The following is a 21,071-nucleotide window of genomic DNA, read 5'->3' on the forward strand; positions in this document are numbered from 1 at the left end:
CGTGCTCGCGCTTACGTGCGCGCATGATGCGCGGGAATCGTTACGAGGCTACGTGCGAGTGTATGAATTGGGCGTTTATGTAAGGGTGTGCGATCTGCTTTTTTCCATTTCTTCGCGCGCGATCTGATTGCGCAAGAAGCGTAATTGGGGGATGAATCACATGAGTGCTGAAGAGCTTTCCTGCCAAGTACGTCGGTACAACGTCATCTACACGCTTATGGATCGACGAATGAAGGACGATTTCGTGGAAAATAATAGAAGTGTTTCGAGCTTCTGAGCAAGGATACGAGAAACGCGTTATAGGCTTTTTATTCAAATCGGTTTTCATTGGAAATGAATCAAGCGTTCGAGAATTTCTTCCAATTAACGACCGTTTAGATCACTCGTGCCGCAAACGCACATTTAATATTCATAATTATGTCGCCGCGATCCACCAGTTCTCCCACTCGAATTGAAAAGTTTTCCCGCCACAGAAGCGCGCGGCCCGAAAAAGCACCTCGTAAATTCCGAGTATTTCACGATCGGCTCGCGAATAAGAGACCAGACGCGCGTTATTAACCTGGCGCCGGTGAGCCGAATAAGGTGGTGCTGACGCACGCACGCGTCCTGGTAATGACTATAATCGTGTTTTCTCTCTCTCTCTCTCTCTCTCTCTCTTGAAGCTGGGACTCGTCCCTAAAGTCGCAATCAGGTTTTTCGAGGATGAATGGAGCAGTGGATCGCGCCGGCGGACTGTTGTCGCGGGGATGAACAGCTGACGACGACGTTGGGAGACAATGCGTTATTGGAAAATGGGACATGTGTGCGCGACTGTAATGGAGATGTTGGGCGCGCGGAGTAAACAATAATTGGAGAAGGTGCGAGCGTTGCGGTCGCGAGGTGTAATTTGTAACTGCGATAGGAGGACTGCGCATGTTTCCGAACGAGCGCGAAAACTGTACTTTTGAAAAGTAATGGAAGAAAATAGTCGCGACAAAACACGGTACACCGGCTCGCCGAGCGATAAAATCCTGCTCCAGCAAATGGGTTAAAGACCGCGCTGACGCAATCGCCGGCAATTCTAAAATCCAGAACTTTGATTTGTCATTGTCTCGTACCGATGCCCCTACAACTCACCGCACAAAGCAGTCTCTATTTTACTCTCCTTTTACTTTCCACCGCAGCCAAGAGAGAGAAAAAATAGCTCGCAATTACGCGTCTCGTTCCATATTCGCGGGAGAAAGACTAGGCTAAATATGACTCAAGAATAGTCCTCTACATTTCACTCCTCGCGGAGGAAATGGAAGGAGAGCGCGTGCGCTTCATTGCTCGGAAAAAATCTTCGCACGTCAGCCGCCGAAAACTCGCACGCGCCGAAGAGCTATCGTACACGCACGCTTCCTCGTGTTGCGAAAGCCATTCTACTCGCGTGTACACGCGACCGTGTGTCTCGGGCTTTTATCTTGATATTGTTGCGATAGAGCATCGCTGGATTTATGCAGTTGAGAAACTTGCGCGCTGGAAAACACGCGTGAGGTTCCTGGGGCTTTCCTTAAATTGTTGATTTATTTTCTATTATTCGGCGCGCTGCAGATCGCGAGGATTGCGCGCCTCGCTGATTACGAGGACGAGATTCGTGAGGAAGCGTTATGCTGCGTGGATTTCGTAACGTCGTTTTGCGAGCCGATGCGCTTAATCGATTCGAGACTTCGAGCCAACGGGGTTAATGTTTACACTCCAGATAGTCCGGGAATTCTGGGTAATCTGGTTAAGGGCAAATTCTGCGATTCTGTGTATTACGGTTAACATCGAGAGGCACCTCCTTGGCTTCAATCGAGTGTCAACCGGCGCGGTATTTTCTATTATTTCGCTTATTTTCTAAGCTGATTGAGCGAAGACACCGTGTAATCAGCGCTTTTAAAACAAGCCCTACATCTCGTATGACGATCAATTTTCCAACTCACGTGCCGCAGACAATTCAGCAGTTAATGACATTTTCCACCACTCACCTGGAACAAAAAGACGAGCAACAATTAGCGAAAGGCTCGCAGCAGCAGCAGCAGCAGAGGAGGAAAACACATCGCGGACCGAACAGCCTAATTAAGACCGTCGAAATGGCCAAACGTCAACAAAAGGCAATATTCCTCGATTAAAATCGTACTTTCCACATGCAGCGAGCGAGACACGCGCCAGTTCGCGTGAGCGCGAGAAATGAAGGTTATCTCGGATTCTCATTTTTTCCTATACTACTTACACACTGCAGCAGACAATGCAAAGCGGTGTGCCGAAGAAGAAATCGCTCCTCGAAGCTCGCACTTCCGCGCAAAAAAACAACGATCCGAAAGCGAGAAGGTGAAAACGATATTCGCACGCGCGGATTCTAATTCCAGTGGCAAAACAGCCCCGACCGCCGCCGCCGCGGATAGCTTATGCAAATCGCGCTGACATTCACTTCCTCTCGTGCGCGCGCCGAGTTTTCACCTAATTCCGATCTACTTTTCTCGCCGAGTTTCTGCGTACCTTCATTGGTCGCGATGCGCCGCCTGCATCTGAGTTATATACTGTAGGGTTCGAAAAATGTTGCAGTTATCTAAGGAGTCGACCCATTAAAATAAAAATTACGGCATTGTATAAGTCACCGGCGTGATTCAATGCTTATCGGGAGCTGAAACTTCGGCAGACTTCAAAGACGCAACGATTTTGGCGCTGTTTTGCATGTTATCTCACTTTACGATCAACAAATTGAGAGTTTTTCGCTTTTTCTGGAGAAAAACGATGGATTTACGGCGCCTTACATAACGAATCGATTAGCGGTAACTAACGGGTAGTTAAATTTGAAAACGGGCCGCTCGCCGAATTACTTATTCTTTATTTACCTCGCGCGAATATTTTATTGGGTCGTTCCACACTCTGCGGACTAATGGTTTACGGGGATTTTTCGCTTTGCTGCTGCAATTTACATTTATTCCGGTAAGGAGATATCGTTTACCGAGTTATTATTTCCTCCGTGGATGCATGTTCATTTTTTTGCGTTTATTTTATTGATTATCGTGGTGGTGAATATAATTGTGCGGATTACTTATTTGTAATTGCGTGGGATGATTGTGGCGAGAGTCATAAAAAGAAAGTTAGGAATTTCTACGCCAACCTTTTTCCCTCCTATAAGTATCCGAATGCATATTATAGTATTTAGGCGCGGATATACTATTATTATACGGGTTTATGCGGGAAACGAGGATTTTCAGGAAATTATTCGATGCCCGAAGAATTAGACAGGCGATTGATTATTATTTCTGCGCATTAACTTTTTCGTCATTAGGGGAATTTACGGCGATTCTCGGTGTAAACACGTCGAACTAATATACTCGTAAATCAGGCGATACTATTCTACTTGTTCCCGAATGATAGCTGGTATCGTTACATCGTACAATGTTTATGATAAACTTTAAATCGCCCGTTTTGCAGAAACTCATCCATTCGGTCGTTAAGATTAATAATCGCAGAACAATGAGTCAGACTGCAGCGCACGCTAACGACGTCGTAAAAATAATTTCAAAGTTTTTTTTATCGTCTCGCAGTAAGACTACGAACTATTATAAAATTATAAATTCGAGTTGCGCTGCTTCTACACGATATTATATTCAACCTGCACCCGAAAGCCGCATACGCTGTCAGAAGATATAACGACCGTATACACATTCAGCATAATCGTAAATGCAGTTTAATAACCGGTATACAATCGAATAAACATCAGAGAAACTCGGATTTCGTCATAACTTTGAGAAACCGATGAGGTGACACTCGTCTCCGATACGAGTAACGATTTCAGCGATTTCTAATACGTGGCACGACATCTGAAAACGCCGGCACATCAACGAATCCAGTCGAAGATAAAAGGGGAAACTAATGATGTACCGTAAAGTACGTATGCGTATAATGTATGGTTTTGCGAGCGTCGTTGTCTCGTGGCTCATTCGCGTGTGAATGTTTTATGATGATTAAAGGTCTCTGCTCGCGTGTAATTGTGTCTGGAAAATTTAACCAAGGAGGATAAACCTACTTCGTACAGTGTTATACGGCAAAGACTTTAGATTTCTCCGTCAATCCTATCAAAGTATAGTCCACAGATGCGGAGTCCAACCAAACTCGATCGTTTCTACTTATTCTCTCTTTCAAAACGCGAGCCGCACAATCCTACCGAAAAGCAGAAATTCCTTTGTTTAGCGGTGCCGAAAGAGACTAACCAACGGCGGATTGTGCAATTCTTTGAAAAGGACAGGTTCTCGCCTTATAAGAGCCGCTGCAAGAGTCGAGCGCTTATCTTCTGTTAGACCAGAAGCAGCCGAGAGAGGAAGGGACGCGTAGGAGTTTTCTCCGGCATGCAAATGCGCGCGCGATTAGATGCACCAGCGAGTGTCTTTGGCCTCTGGCTATGTCCAGGTGTATACCTCGCACTGTCGACGGCATTTCTCATCTGGAGCATTTGATAGCGCGTTTTTGAGCAATTACGCGGCAGTAGAAAGTATAAAATTGGCATGGGATACTTTCTCTGATCGGCGCAGCTTGCTATTGAAAAAGAATTGTTCGATTAGCAGTGTGCGCGGCGGGCTATGCATTTGCATATGTGTTGAATTCGATCGAGGTTTCTTCGGATGATAGGCTCGGAAGCGGCTGTTAGTTGTAATGCGACGCCAGTGAGAAAGGAAAGGTCGAGTGTTCCGCGCGACACGCCTCCGATGTTTCAGAGCAGAAATAGCCTTATCTGCGAATCGAACTTTCCGCAAACATCACGTACACTCTCCGTACATCAAGCTGTTCGACGTTAATCTCGAGACTACTATTTTCGTCTGCTTCATCGATTTTGCACCTGACTTATTCCCGAACACCACGTCACTCTGCACGAGCAGCTCAAGAGCACGAGCCTTGAGGAGAGCACGCGTGTTTGTGTGTCTGTATACGTATTATATACTCTGCACACAAAAAGAAACCGCCAGTCACGAGACTGGTGCTTCGGGTCCGCTTGTGTGCTATCTCTCGCCTATTAACGGTACACCCGTGAAAATAGAAGATACCACGGCCACCTGAGGACTCTCTTTCCGTTCTTTCTTTCGTTTAATGTGTTTGCTTATCGCCGATGTTTGCTTTGCTCGGCTTTGGATGGTTTTGATATCGGCGCGAGTGAGAAAAAGAAGCGGCTTTTCGTTTGCTCAATATTTCAAGGAGATTGAGACGACGGGTGTAGAGATATATTTAATAGACGTAATAGAACTATTGCTCAGGTGTACATCTTTTTGTAGGGGACTATGCATGCCACTTGTGTCGTAATGCACGGGATAATGCGCGTCACCAGTGAGCTACGTAATCCGAAGTAATGATCAATGGCTGTATCGATAAATTATGCTCCTCGACCATTTAATCATTCTCGAGATGCAAAGAATTAATTTCAATTCTTGATTTTCTAAAACTTCTATCGAATAAAAGACATTAATCGTACTATCACACTTTGCTGCTTTAAGACTGAATTAGTTTTCCAAAGATCTTCCACCTTACGAAGACGATCTCCCGGACATGACTCCAGAATATTTCATCTCGAGTCCCATTAGGAGCAGGCAAATTTTTTAAACGCTTCCATAAAGACAATTCAACCTGTCTCCTCGGCCATAAACCTCCAAAGCCGACTTCCAGCTCATTCACCTGCGCGCGCAAGTACGCGAAAATGGGAAAAGATGCAAATCTCGGGAACCTCACGGTGCGCCAGGCTTTCGTTACGGAATCGCCGCGCGGCTGCAGATAAGATCCGCCGGTAACGATAGCTCGCGCGCGCATTACGCGAGCCGAGTTATTCCGAATGTAATTTGAAACTTTTATGAGCAATAATTTTAACGGCCGATAAAGCGCCGAGCCGCAATAAATCTCTCTAGACTGCAGCTGGGCTGCATTTCCTATGAGAAATTTTCGCGCGCGAGTTGGATGCCTTTTTCTGCCTTGAGTCGCTAGTGCTTCTATGAGACCGATTGGCCGACTGTATGGAGATTTGGTGCTGGAATACTGTAATACAGTCCTGCGGGACTGGCAAATTATCGGGTGTTGGCTTTACTTCCGATTATGAGGATTGAATTTTAGTTTCAGGAAGTTGGCCATCGTTACGGAACCGATCAAAGACATGCCAATGGAACAAACAGAAAAATTATACATTGATTCGTCAGCGTATCGGGACTCAAAACGTTCTCTCTTTTACAAGTATGGATTAATTTGAGAGAGAAAAGCAAGGCAGCCGTAAACGTCCCAACAAAAAGAAAATAATCACCAACCCGATTAAAGGCGATGAGACGACGCACAAATCACGACGGGCAGATTGATTTCCGTGTAACGAGTCACAAAATGCACCTCCGCGCTGCGGCTTTCACGTCCCGAAGAACGTGTACGTGTGAAAGAAATTTAAAGGTGCTTCTCGCGCGGGGCATATTTTAAGTACAAAGTAACCCGAAAACTCGACCGGACGCCTCTTTTATCCTTATTTATCTCTCGCGCGCGCGCACTTAATTGAAACTACTTTGTAACTCGCGCCGCATAAATTATGACAGCGAAACTGCGTTAATGCGTCGAAGTAAAGAGCGTTCGGGTTAAATGTATGGATACTTTTTCGATATCGCATTTCTTCCTCGTAATTATTTCGGGCTGTAAATCGATCTCTCGTTTTTGTGCTCGTTGTTTATTAGATCGCGAACAAGTTGTGCGACTTTTCGAGACTATGTGCGTTGTAAAGTATTTTGTGAAGCTGGTCTACGCATTTTTATAATTGGAGTAAAACGTGTTTGGGGTTTTGGAAATAAAACAAATTCAGTCACTGGTCTGCTCACCAGTTTTATGACTCAATTTTCTACCAGGGAAGATTGAGCACACTTTGCAAGCTCTCAAAGACAAAAATATAAATCGCGCGCATCGATCACGAATAACTCATTCGCGTCCGGCCGGGGCACGAGAACAGAGGCCGTTCACACGAGTCAAGCAATTCCGTTCGGTTCTCACATCGATCGCGAGACTTTCATCGCACTTTTCCATCAAATTTCTTCGACTCTCGTCAAAAAGCCTACAATTATCACCTGGAAAAGCAGCCTAAAACTTCACGTCTCAGGAATTTAGAGAGTCTGCATCAGGTGTAATAAGTAAGACGTCCCATTTGAAGAGCTGCTCGCGCGCGCGCGCGTGACATCCATAACGGAACACGCTCCAATCGTCCTCGACTCTCATTATACACGACAGTATAACGTCGGCCGAAATTCAGCGCGACTTTAACGTCCCGCCGTACATCAATGGGACGACGATGTGCAATTGAACAAACGAAAAGTCATCGCCACCGACTGCCATGCATATGCGCGTATAAGTGTACATCTTTGTGTACACGTGTTTACGTCGTGTTTTCGGGAGAAGAAAACTTTCGAGCGAGCCGGACAAGAAGTTCGATCGTGAAATGTGAATTGAAAAAAGCTTGTGGGGCATTAAGATACAATGTAGTGCAGTCGGAGAAGGGATAGGGGGACTGGAAGATTAAGCGCGTCGCGGGCCCATGTAAATCATCGCGTGCGACGCGCCATGAGACAGGAAGCACTCGAGAGCACGGGAATGACATTTCGAGAGTGGGTATGCCAAAATAAAGAGGAATTGAAAAAAAAATGTATTCTTTGCTCAAAAATATAGACCTATAGAGCAGCGTATACCGAACGGATCATGTCGTCTCGATCATCAACACTCGGCAAAGCTAATTTCCCGCCCATCAGCACTCTCTCCCTCGAAAGGAGAAACAGAGAAAAGAAAACGAGCACAAAAACAGCTCGGGTAATTGCTTTTCCTCCATATCCCCCGCGCGCTAATGCCCTCACACTCCCCAGCTCCCTCGTAGCCCGTTCACTCGGGACATTAACGAGTCCCATTACTTATCGGTCCCGAGTGTCACCTTCGCGCACTACTACCGCTGCGCAGGAAAAAAATCATCCGCGAAAGTAGCGCCGGCGGTGCACATCGCGTGCGCCGCTCATTCTCTCTCTCTCTCTCTCTCTCTCTCTCTCTCTCTCTCTCTCTCTCTCTCTCTCTCTCTTCTCCTCCGTTGAGGTTATGTGCGACTGCACGTCTGCAGGTAGGTATACACCGGTGCCGGCTGTGCCCCTTTCTAATAACGGAAATTCGAGCGGACGAAGACGCGGGCATGTACACGCATGTGTGTGTGTGTGTGTGTGTGCGCCGGCGACGATTGTGTTTCACAGTCAGGCCGGAAATCCTCATTCGCCGAGCGGCCGAATTATTATCGGAGGGGGTATTCTGTGCAGCGAGTGCGAAATTGAATTTATGAGAGAGCGGTGCCGCTGCTGTGGAGGATTGATTGGAAAGTCAAGAGCCGTCGTTTTGCTGAACGGGGACTGGCGATAAGAAAATTGTATGGACAAGGTTAAAAATGTGTTTCCGATTTTCGGAACGATGAATCTTTAGGTGAAGAAGGGTCTTGATCGATTATCCTACGTGCCTAGCTGGGAAAAAGCATCAACTAGTAAAACAATCGATAAGCGGATGCTGCAATATGAGTTGCAAAATTCCAATTTCTTGCGAACCAGCGACGCGTAATACCACCTGCAAACAAACGCTTTTCCCGAAATCAATTATCCTTCTTATTCTCTCTCTCTCGCACGCAACAACTCCCGCATGGTAATCATCGTAATCACTTTCCTATATTAAATTACAGCCGCAACAACGGCAGAAACAACTCTCGCTCTCGTTCCTGCCCGCATCCTCGCCGAGAAAAAATCCCGCTCTCCAATCAACCCGGGAAAATCGAACCGGAAACCCATTAAATTCCGAGAATTCGTTAAGCTCGCGCGCGAATAATTACGCGCAGCACCTCTATATGTCCCCCGACGACAAAAAAAGCCAGCGTGAACGTGGAAATTGGCGGACTCGTAATTGCGGGATGCGATACGGGAGGAAGGAAAGCAGCAGCAGCAGCAGCAACGACGTGTGGTTTTCTCGATGAGCGGGTTAACCTTGGAAAAACGAAGATACGGCTGCGCCTTTCTTTTCCATCTCCAGAGATGATCCGACTCTGCCCGCTTGGATTTTCTGGTTTTATCGAGAACGCGAGAAAGAGAGAGAGATTATTTGCGTTCGCTTGGCGCTGCATCGGAGATGGGATTTATACCGGAGAGCGGATATGCGGCGGTATGCAAAGTGGAGAAATGGAGGATGATTATTTATTTGTTTTGCCGACGAGAGAGAGAGAGAGAGAGAGACGCGCGGCCGGCATACACACGTGAGAAAGGCCTTTTGAGTTACGTCGTATTATTGTACGGCTGCAGCGCGTTTTAACAATTAGAGAAACTTTTAATTACACGAGCGATATGCGCCGCCAGGGTATAAATCAATCCACTCGCGAGAGGTTTTATTAATTTCTCGCTCGAGACACAGGCGTATACGAGAGACTTATAGCGGCATTTATATAAATCCCGCGCGACCTTAACGAGCAAAAACGTAGCGACGCATGATTTCCCTAGTTACGATATCCCCCGAACTATGCGCGCGCGCGCGCGCAACTTTGAAAATATCGCTTTACCTCGGCGATTACTTTACTTTCACACTGCGATAAATTCTCTGTCTGGGCATAGTCACAGATCCGAATGAAAAACGGATAATTCATCCTCCAAGACACAATTACAAGTGAAAACAAGCTCAGCGACACGGGAAAATCCCCGGGAGACAGCCAATCCATCCTCGCGACTACTCGCGTCAACGCGGCCGAATCGAGCCTCTCCGTGATGAAAAAGCGACTTAATTGCAGTGAAAATCACACATCGCTCCCGTGAGAGGGAGCGAGGAGAAATTGTGCGCACAATCGCATACGCGCGAATCGTAATAAAGAAATCAGCGGCTCGCGAGGAAAAAGTAAAGGGGGAATCGCAGCGGGGAAACTTGCCGCGACGACTCTGTATGCACTCGTCGGAAATTGGGTAAGTGGGTAACCTTGCGATGCGACTGACTGACGCGTTGTACGTATATGCGCTTGCGCGAGAGAGGCTTCAGCTCCGATGATGCGATTTTCGACTCTCGAGTCCACGAGTATACACCTGCTTCTCGTCATCTCGTTTGCGAGAGTTGTTGTTATATTAAGCGCAGTCCGAATGAGATTGCAAATTGCAAGTGATATTACGGCTCGTTCAGCGTCTCTAATAGAAACATCCTACGCGCATAGACGTCCGTCCGATATATTCTATCCACCGGCTCTCGCGGCGGCTGAAAAAAATGGCGCATTGCGATACGTCGATTAAAACCTACTTCCACCCCACTTCTCTCCGATAGACCAGAAATGCACTGCATCCTGTTGCTCCATAACAAGCCGCGGACTCGATCTTTCTCTCTCTCTCTCTCTCTCTCTCTCTCTCTCGAAACTTTCATACACATTGTCACGAAGGTCATAAACGATTTCATTTCCAATAAACAGCGGAACTCGTTCCTCAAAGCAGCTCTCCTTTCGCGAGGAATATTGACTCGCGGCAGCTCTCGAGTTGCAACGAGCAAAGGGTCCTCATATATTAATGCATCAGCAGGAAACGCGATCGTGTACACAATAAAGCGCGCGGATCATTAACGATCCGATTTCTATTACCGCCTCTCGTAATGAGCCACCTCGAATTAAGGACGCAAAAACGCCGATACGACCACAATAAATTCCTAAACCAATCGCCATATTCGCGCAGCTTCCGTTGCTCCGCGGGATACAAAGAAATCTAGATCGACGCATAATCGCACGTAACTCCGCGGTGGCGTCCGCGAAAGCGTGTCCGACGATGCGCGCGGAGTCAATGTCGAGGGCATAATGATAGAGTTTCCGGCTGTCGATGGCTGTTTTTTTCTCACTCGAGGAACGCACCTCGTTCTCGCCTCTGAAGGGTGCCAGGCTATGTAATCAGGAAGATTACAAGCCGAGCTGCGCGTTAATTCGATAAGAGGTCGCTGATGACGGTGACGCGCCTTGACGTTATCTCATGGATGCAACGCGCGAGACATTTAAATTTCGACGAGCTACGCGGTTTAGAACTTTCCTGGAGCGAGCGGATGAATATGCTTATCATGCGAGGATTTTTTTTTATCATGGATAAACGTAATAAATATTTATCGTTATTATTCCAGATGCATATTCATAGCGCTTCGGAAAAGTGTCGACTTTTTCAGCGTTGAACAGACTATAAATCACGACCGAGATATTACCGGCTTAATCCAAAGATTTAGCACGCATTTCACCAGCTTTCCTTCAATCATCGACGCAACACAAAAAAAAGCTGCGCCGAATAAAAGAAACACACTCCAGGAAGTTTCTCCGACTCGGCAATCGATTTTCCCCCTAATTCGAAAAATATCGATTATCGATAATCACTGGCCTCTCGCCGAGGAGCGTATAGAAAGGAGCGGCTGCAGCGGCGACTACACACGGTCGCGCGAATACACGTATAATATAGTTATGCGCGCGAGTTGTGCAACCAGTCCCCCGTGTGGGTAAGTGCGTATAACATACGGAGTCTGTGCGCGCGGATGGATTATACCGACTTGCGCAATTCATAAATCGGCGCGATGTTCGTACACTCGCGAGGAAGGGAATTCCAGCACGAGTGACCGCTTGGGGTGAGAGAAGAGTGATGGAATTATGCAAATAGAAGTATCGTGTTTGATCGTCGGGATCATTGTTGATTTTACCTGCGGTACAAGAGTCCACGAGCAAAAGAGTTAATGATTCGCGATTTTACTTAAAAATTCTCCGGGGTTAAGAAAAAAAGTTGCTTTTCAGCGCGATCATACGCACACCGAGTAACGTGCAAATCATACCCGCGACTGAGAGCTATAAATTCGAATTTTTCGCGCGCGCGGTTACATAAAGTGAAATATGCAGCTTGGCGATGATTCGGCCATTTCGTTTATTACAGCCGGCGAATTCGAGTTTACGGACGGATCGTCATCGTGCGACGGCGAGTTTCACTTACTAATAAAAAATACGATGATTTAGTGTTGTCTTGTTTATGTGTATATATTCCCCAGTGCATTTGTCTTTAATTTTGTGTGTGTGTGCTTTCAAAACTTACTACAACAACACTCGGACAGCGGCAATCGTGGACGAGCTACTCACCTGAAACAGAAAAAAGAGCGAAACTTTAGCACATATTCGGAGGACGTAAAATTGATATGACAAACTCCTCCTCCTCCTCCAAACAATGCGATCTCGCTCGTCTGGCTCCGATATCGACAGTTACGCGTGTAAACTCGCCGCAGAACCTGTCGTCGACACATGCAAATGCTCTCTCCCTCTCAGCGCGTGCATAGCTATGCGCTCGGGGTAAACGCTCGCGCGCAGCTCTTGTCCTAGGAAATTCTACGCCGGTGTCAATGGACGCGAGTAGTAGCGCGCGCGCACCTGCGAGAGTATCGAGATTGCAATTTTCGAGAGCTATAGCGAGTGCGCGCGGAGAGCGAGAGCTTTAATTGGGTATGCAGTCGGAGATGCGGGAATTAAATTTTTACGGCCGAGCGAGACTACTCCGCGCGGGATTGAGACGTTAATGAATATGCTAATTGAGCCAGGCGGTGGTCGCGCGCGGCTCTGCCAATGTTTCGCGGATAAAGCCTTCCTTTATTTTGGCTTCTGGGAATAAACGCTCGTTTAGCTTTTGTTCGCGCGAGATACGCGCTGTTGATACATAGAGAGGCCTCGTGAAAATCGAGTGGATGCAAACTGGTAGTGCCAGTTCGAAAAAAATCGAGTCACAAACTTCTGACAAATTCTCGAGCACACACACACACACACGCACACACACGCACCATGCACACGATCTCCTCGTAGAGCCACTGTGCTCTCACGCCACACATCAGCCGTATAGCAGGAGCCACTCGAATCTAATCTAATCCCCGTCGCATCGCGCGCCAGCGCTCCGCACTTGACTGTTCTGTTCTCGTAATTGGCATTCCGCTCGGGACCAAGGCACTCGGCTGACCCCTTCCTTCGCTTCTCCTGCTCCTCCTCCTCTCGCGGAATGTTTGAAAAATCGGTGATGTGCGATGCCGGACTCGTGCGCCTCTTCTTATTTTGCTTTTTTCTTTCCTTTTGCTGTGTCGCCGGGTGTTGTGCAATGATTCGAGAGCCGAGAGCGCGTGGAGGGAATGAAGAGGAGCACCGCCGTGTGTGTGTGTGTTTTGAATTCGTGACGGGGGTGTGAAAATGTAGAGAAAGGTTAGATCGCGCGAGCTTGATGAATCGGCGGGACGTGTGGTGCGGCTGATTTTGCTTCCTCCTTATTACGCAGAGGAAGCTTCGTAATAGTCCGAGTACAGCTCGTTGGAAAGAACGGAAAATGATGAAGAGTACTTTCGATATGGCATCACGCTGCCGACCGATCCAGGCTGTGGTCGTAAATTCCGTAAAACCAAGTTCTACTTTCGGACAAGGCAAAGAAAAAGGTAACGTTCCAGCGCCACAAAGAAAGGACAAGCTCTAAAGTAAATTCTTTATCTGGCCAAAAAGTCGTTGAGGTCGTACACGCCGAGGATATCGAGGTCCAATAAAAGCGCGCGCAGGCAATCGGTAACGATCGGAATGTATAAGAAAGGAAAGAGCGCGCTATCTTCGCGAAACGCTCGAAACGGAAAGAAAAGAAAGAACACGGAAGATCGTCGCGCTAAATTCGACGCATAAACAGTTGGCGATCGAGGAACGTCATTCGATCGTTTTGTGTAGAATGAAAAATTTAGCAAATTCGCAAACGATCGAGGATATCCTGATCGATGTTATGATGCGGCAGAAGCTCGATGTTTAACAAATCTCTAAATCAAAACAAAGCCGGCCGACTGCGCGAGGAGGAAGTCCCCAAAAGAAGCGACAAAACATCGTGTAACAGGAAGAAGAAGAAGGAGGAAGAGGAGGAGGAGGAGGAGGACGAGGAGAGACAGCTATACACAAGCCTTGCGCAGGCAGCGGAGAGTCTCGCGACTCGGTGAAAGAGAGGAGGGCAACGCCCGTGGTGGCCTTGCTCGCGACCTCCTCGCGCGCGCGCTCGCGAGAAGGAAGAGGCGAACCATCTCTTTCTCTCTCTCTCTCTCTCTCTCTCTCTCTCTCTCTCTCTCTCTCTCTCTCTCTCTCCACTGCTCCGAGAGATATATGAACGTGTATATAGAGGAGGCGAGTAGGAAACGCGCCGGCGAGCGGCAATTACCTGCCTGTGTGAGAGAGCGTTGACGCGGAGGAGAGAGAGGAGCTTAAATTGTGCCTATTACGAGAGAGTCATTCGCTGGGATGCTTGCCTCGATGTGTTTTCGACTCGTAGAGAGATGCGTGGCTGCTGCTTTTTGCGTGCGAGGATGATGTTTCGAAGGGAAGGCTCTAGTTGAGAGCTAGGTTTTGTTTACCTCCACAGTCCTGCATGCGCTTGTTATTGTGTCGCGGAGTCCCTTTCTTTTTCTTTTATGAAATTAAAGAATGCGCGAAAAAATTGGAAAGTTCCGATGCATCATCCTAAGTGGTCGGCTCAAAAAATGAAGAAGTGGTAGGAGTCAGAGATGATATCAGCTTGTTTTGGCTTCGATGAACAATCGTTAAGTGATCCCGCCAGATGGCAAACAATGCTTCTAAGATTCTCTGCGTCAAAGAGCATATTATCTCTTTGGACAGATTTTACGCATTTTTTATATGGGCTTACCAAGAGTCCAAATATTTATATTCATGCACGCAAATGATGTTGGTTATTTCGACCTTAAGAACGACGATCCACTGCTCTCTTTGAAAGACGCAGCGCGAGCAATGAAACGAATCTTTGAACAAGTTGGTCGGCTTTGTCAAATTGCTATTAGCATGATGATAGGACGGCCTTTGAATAATTGTACGCTCGTTGGGCACCATTACTTTTTAGAATAAATACATCACCAAGCGACAGCGTCGTCTCGACCAATCCAGCCGTTACTACTGATGCGCACAAAAGCAGCTGCTCGAATTCAGAGTCCGATTCCTAATTGGGTTTTCATTGGAGCATTTTCAAAAGAGTTTCACCGGCCATATTCAGCGACAACGCAGACATTTGATGACAACGATGATGCGCGACGTTATAATAAGAAGTATAAAGTCGTACGGAGAAGTCCGCGGGTCGGCGTTTTAAAATTAAAAACGCTGATTCTGGGAAATATCGTCCGTTTAGTCGGTAATCACCAATAAACGCTGATACAATGTATTATTATAATTTTCACTGTACAATCTGTCATATCGATCGAACGTGGTTCCGAGGTTTCTAATTGGTTTTCCGCTTGTAATTATCCATGCTTTTCGAGTTTCGTACGATTTTCCTCTAATCATGTTGTGGATTATGTAGTGTATCATATACGAAGACGTCCGGCTGGAAATAAAGCTATGGAAATAATTTGTAGCCTATGGAGGATGGCTCTATAGTTTCATCGACCATTTTGACGAATCAATTCCTCGCTCATAATTGGTGACCGATAGGGCAAAAGAAAGTTATACGAAATAGAATTCCAAGAAGAAGACTCGAACTCAAGGCCATAGCGACAAACGAACCTGTCACCTCATCCTCAAGCGAATCAAGGAAAAAACCGACGACCTTGATGTCGTTTTGAAATCCATCTCTACTTTCATTTTTCCCCACGAATCGCGCGCATCCCTCGGTTTTTGCAACGATCCCAGCACTTTCCAGCATTTCCTTTGCACTTCCTCGTTCAATTACTCCCTTTTTTGCTGCTCCCGCAGCACTTTTCTCCTCGCTCTCTTTTATTCTTATACGCATTCCGCGCGCACTTTTCTCGTTACCTTTTTTCGTCGCATTTATCTTCTCGCGCGCAGCTCTTATCCCGCCGACTACGGCGGCTTCCGCAATTTATTTATTCTAATCGAATTTAATCCCGAGTCGAGGCCGCTAACGAAGTTGATTTACATAGGGTCTTCGATTTTGCCGCGGATTTTGTATCGCAGGTAAATAAAGCAGTCCGAGCAGCATACGAGATTGCGGCGGTTAAATTTAGACTCGTCGGGGTAGGGAACCGCGAGAATGCAATGAAGACGATTCGAAGACGCTATTCTCATATCGCGTTTTCGCGACTTTGAGAAATTCTGGCCATCGCGGATGAAGACGTTGGTGAATCAGCCAAGTCGAGATACTGCATCACGTGCGGGATGCCTGGAATAGCCCGACTGGTTTTCATTCAGATTTGCAATATTTATACTCTCGAGGGAGCGATATAGCATTTTCATATCAGTCGAAACCAGAATCCCGCCTAAATTACGGTTGCGGTGCTGCAAAAAGATCCCGAAGTAGCTTCGAGCTCGGTGGCAAAAAAGAAGAAAAACTGAGCTACCAGGAATCCCATCAATCTCTGGATCCAAATAACAACCCAGAAAGCTGCAGGCGGTGCTCTGTCCCTTTGCATTTACGCTCGCGTAGGTCCACCACTCCCTCTCCATCATCTCATCTCTCTCAGCGGAGTCCGCCGCGCTCTTCCTCCTTCATTCGCACCTGTCTCCAGCCGCTGCATTCCTCCCATCTATCTATCTATCTATCTATCCATCCATCCATCCATCCATCTATCCGTGCGCTACGTCGCGCAATGACGCCGGAGGAGGATCGAGGAGCAGCAGCAGCGGCAGCAGCAGCGCAGGACGATAATGGCAATAAAACGACGAGGAGCGGGAAAGAAAAGAGGAGCAGCAGGAGACTCGAGGTTAAGGAACGCCGAGGAAAGCCTTGGATGCGCCGCCAGTTCCTTATACACGTCGATGCGCTCCTGCATTTCCCTTTTTCTATGCGCGAGAGAGAGAGAGAGAGAGAGAGAGAGAGAGAGAGAGAGAGAAGCTGCCGCGCAACCGTAGCTTCTTCTCCTCATCCTCTCGCCGTCGTCTTTTTGCCATGGCAGAGCCTCTCGCGAGCGAGGAGATGAATGTTTATGAATCTAGCTCTCGGATTTTTTGTTGCTCCCGAAGAGCTGCTTATTATTTCTTACCGTGTCTTTTAGCGGGAGCGGGTATCAGTTAATAAATATTAGTAGTAGTGGAGGGAGAGCTGGAATTCGTTCCTGGAGTTGTTGCTACACGGACGCGAGCACGCCGACGACGTGTTGGTTTTTAGCTCTCGACTCGAGGAGGGAAGTGCAGTGATATGCAATGTCGCGATATTATTTTCGATCCTACTGCGAGAAACTGTTTCTTTGTTCTATCGGATCGTGTCCTTCTCGGAACGATAATCGAGGGAAGATAAAAACGGCATTTATGTAATGTGCGAGTGTACACCGTCTATATTCGCGCATGAATAAGGCATGTCGCCTTAATAAATTTCATGTCCATTGTAACGCGCGGCCGAACGATTCTGCTTAGGGAAATTTATTGCCGTGATGTCGTTAATCGCGTTATAAGACGTCGCTACGTGCTCGGATTGAAAACAAATACGCGTCGCGCTAGATTTTAATACTTTTGATCGATTACGTGCTCTCTCTCTCGCCGTTAATCTCTCGATGCGGACGTCTTCTACTATTACGAATTAATTAAATGGCCGCGAGTTTATCCTTTTTCATTCCTCTGCCCCCTAATGCGCGTACAAGATTCATAAATTGCTCGGGTTTGTTAAACGCGGCGAGCGTTTACTCTTAATTGATTAACAAATTAACGCAAAATTGAATCGCAGAGCTTGAAACTACGGGCGCGCGGATAGATGTGGAGAAAAGAGTTCGCTTGAGAATTTAATCGAATCGCCGCCGGTAATAGCATTCCACGCCGCAGGATTTACGATCACGATTCCTCTACGCGCGCGCGCGCACATATCGAAAACAAGCCGAGCTAACGACGATTTCCCGTGCATCCCTGCTCGTCATCCCGAATGCCTAACGCGCGCGAGGCGAATCGTTAACAGCGGCGGAATTCCTAGATCGCGCCGGAGTCCTCGTCATCGATCGAAACGACGATCGACTCGAGGTCTCTTCGGGATTTTTTTCCTCCTCGCTCTCTCTCTCTCTCTACCGTCGGACGTGACTCGCGTGTGGATCTTCGTCATTTCGCACGCGTGAAAATTCGAATGCGCGATGACTATGCATCGGAGAGGAGACGCGCGAGCGATCGTGAGAATTGGAGGTCGCGAGAGAGGATCGATTTTATGCCTTTGCCTCTGCGCGCTCTAGGTTTGTTTGGCTTTTCGAGCCGAATGAATGATTCATGGTATCAGTTCTTGCCCAATAGCTTCGCTTTATCGCTTGCTGGAAGCGCGCGAGTTCGAAAAAAGTTAAAACGAAAATTAGCTGCCGACGTAAGAACGCATGCATTCGTAATGACTTGCGCAAACAATGTCGCTGCGCGGTTAAGCCGAAGAAGCTAGCAGCGTTCTGGTTTTTTTTCAGTTCAGTTTCACAAAAATGTGCTGCAACGCGCGTCGATCATTTACGAAATCAGAACGCGTGAATCACCGGAAAAAAAGCATAACGATCTCGAAAAGTGTGAAGCACACGAAGCGAGTCGATCGATGTAGCCCGTCACGAGCCTGCAGCGAACCTGTCGATTCCCAGCACATATCCCAAAAAACGTGAAACCGAGTATGTGAATTCGAAATATGACGACGACAGGTCGATCGATCTCGAGAGAAGATGTTCCACTTTCTCTCGATGCTCATCCGAGACGTCGCCGCATACCGGCGGCGATTAGCGAAGCCTCGAAAGCGCATCGGACGGTTGAAGGGTGAGGTGTGGCGATGCGGGAAAATCGAACTTTAATACTGCAAGAGCTGTGCAGGCTTATTGGTAGAAAGTCGAGATGCGATTTTCGAGAATGACGACGACGGCGGTGCTTTCTTTTCTTAGACCCGACTGAATCAGCGCGAGATGAGTTTCGAGAAAATCGGCTGGTATTACGTGTACGAAATCATCCGGCGAATTCCGGGTCGAGTGCGTCCTTCCGAGGAATTCGACGTACAACATGTTTGGCAAATCCGAATTGTACGAGTCGCCTTAATTGATCATTGTCTCCCTGTACGACTACATCGACAACGATCTCCCATTAACTACAATGATGGATCGCTTATTATCGCGAAATCAGTTTAACGAAGTTGCGCAACAGCATCTCACGCACCAATTATCCGCTAACATGACGCAACGGCAGTCCACTTTTCCCCTCAAAACTCATTCACATTTCCGTCATCGCATCTGAGACGAGCCATCCAGGAAACTCCTCTTCTTCCGTGTAATATCCCCGACAGCCGCCGGAGGCCTCCCAGCACACACACACACACACACGTGCACATGCGATCGACTGCCTATATCCACACAAGACTACACAGGCACTTTCTTATGGGAAAGAGAGGCGAATGTCGTTGCAGCGCAGACTTTCTCCGGTCCAGCAGCCGCGGCAGCGCCGGACATATCTCGCGCGCCGATCCGCCTTCGTCACGAGCTCTTGGGTCGCTCTCTGTGTGTGTACGTGTTTTCTGCATTGTGCAGTGCTTATTACGTTCAAGCGCGCATTATATATCGCCTGCTTTTATCGGGCCGCGCGCGCATTCCTGCGAGGTTCGCCTGGTTTCTCGCCTGCTTTAGGAGTTTCGGTTTCTACGAGTCGATCGGAGAATGATGACGATGATCATCATCATCATCCTGGGTTTGGGTGTATAGGGGAAAGTTGGGGAGATTGATTGGGATTTGTTCTCTTGTACGGATAATCGCGGAATAGAATAGCCGAGATTGAATTTTCGTGAGGCTCGATTCGAGGCTGGAATAATCTTCCGATTGTTCGAATTGTTCGAGAAAACATACTCGAACTAAAGAATTCGCGTTACACCGCTGTCGCAAGCCCATTTCCTACATCTGCGCTGTTTCAAACGCACCGCAGAAATTGCGCAAAAATATCGATAAATTCCCAGCATACCTGCAGCGCTACACATTAACGATTTATGAAGTTGTAAGCTTACGACACAAATCACCTTTGACGCAGAACGTTGTCGTCGACGCTCAAACTTCGCGCTGGCGAAACACGAAAATTCTCTCCAACATCGAGTTTCGTTACACACGCTTGATCGATCGAGGCGCGTAATACGCGACGTTATGAAAATTTTGGGACATAGCCCGACGAGTGAAATTGTTCCTCTTTTTCCTCTCGCTGGCCTTCGATATGCAGTACGTAAACATTCAATTTTATACCGCGATATCAATGTAAATATAATGCAGAGTAAAAGTGTACCAAAGTGATAAAGAGGCTACGATATACGCTTCGACACAATCCCAAAATGAATCTCCGCGGAATAATGGTATGCGTGAAATTGCTACTCCCCGCGCGATTATTATTTCGCGTGTACTGTTATTATTATACATCCCGACGAAAGATTGAGATAACCCCAAGCCAGATTCGGAACAATAATTGCGGCGTACGCTCAGCTGCGATTTTTCAAGCTCGCTCAAAAATCAATGAGCCGAATCTCGCGGTTTCTTTTTTCTCTCGCTCTCTTTCTCTCGCACTCAAGGCTAAGTGATATTCTCCGGAATTGCATGTGCACTCGTTCAATGTCAAAGCCGTCGAGAGCCGTTCAAAAGATAAGGTTTTATGGTTATTGCCGCTGCGAATTTATGTGCTGGCTATCGATTGTCACTTCGGGGATAAACATTTTTCTTTTCTTTTTTTTTTATTTTTGAAAAAATTAGTTTCTTGAAAACCATGAATAAATTGTGACAAGTCGCTCGTATCTTATCTGAAAAAAATAGCCTGTTTACGTCATTACTAAAACACTCTGGCGGCCTTCTCGAAATCGAAAAAACGAAAATTGAAAATTCGTCTCATCAAGCTATCAGATCGCGTACGGTCGATCTCGTCGGCTCGTCCTCGCCCGTCTTCTTCACACGATTGCAAAACCGATGCGCGCAGCCTTGCAATGTCGCGCGCGGCGCGTCTCCTTCAGAGATTTGTATACACGCTAGTATGTACGACGACCTCCGCTTTTCCGCTCTTTTTTTTGCTCCTCTCGAGCGAAGAAGCCGCAGTTTTTATAGGCTCGCGCGTACGAGCATCGTAAAAATGCGGGGTATTACGTGCACGAGGCTCAGAC

The 21,071-nt window shown here is 47.2% G+C and overlaps 1 protein-coding gene across 19 annotated transcripts in view; it reads right to left on the reverse strand.

The window, feature by feature from the left end:
- Nucleotides 1-21,071, reverse strand: part of LOC100123943 (protein cordon-bleu) — an 89,882-nt gene that overhangs the window by 20,689 nt on the left and 48,122 nt on the right. The window contains exons 1-2 of one of the 19 annotated variants that reach the window (XM_032600303.1): nucleotides 12,829-12,945; nucleotides 12,096-12,139 (exon numbers count right to left, since the gene is read on the reverse strand). The exons of 16 other annotated variants lie outside the window; for them this stretch is intronic. The gene's annotated coding sequence lies outside the window, so the exon portion shown is untranslated. Of the gene's footprint in view, nucleotides 1-1,943; nucleotides 1,966-12,095; nucleotides 12,140-12,828; nucleotides 12,946-21,071 lie in introns of those variants that run through there. 2 more of the 19 variants (XM_031933777.2, XM_031933776.2) reach the window with 2 other exon arrangements.

The sequence above is a fragment of the Nasonia vitripennis genome, chromosome 1 (assembly GCF_009193385.2).
Source record: "Nasonia vitripennis strain AsymCx chromosome 1, Nvit_psr_1.1, whole genome shotgun sequence".
In the NCBI taxonomy this organism is placed as follows: domain Eukaryota; kingdom Metazoa; phylum Arthropoda; class Insecta; order Hymenoptera; family Pteromalidae; genus Nasonia; species Nasonia vitripennis.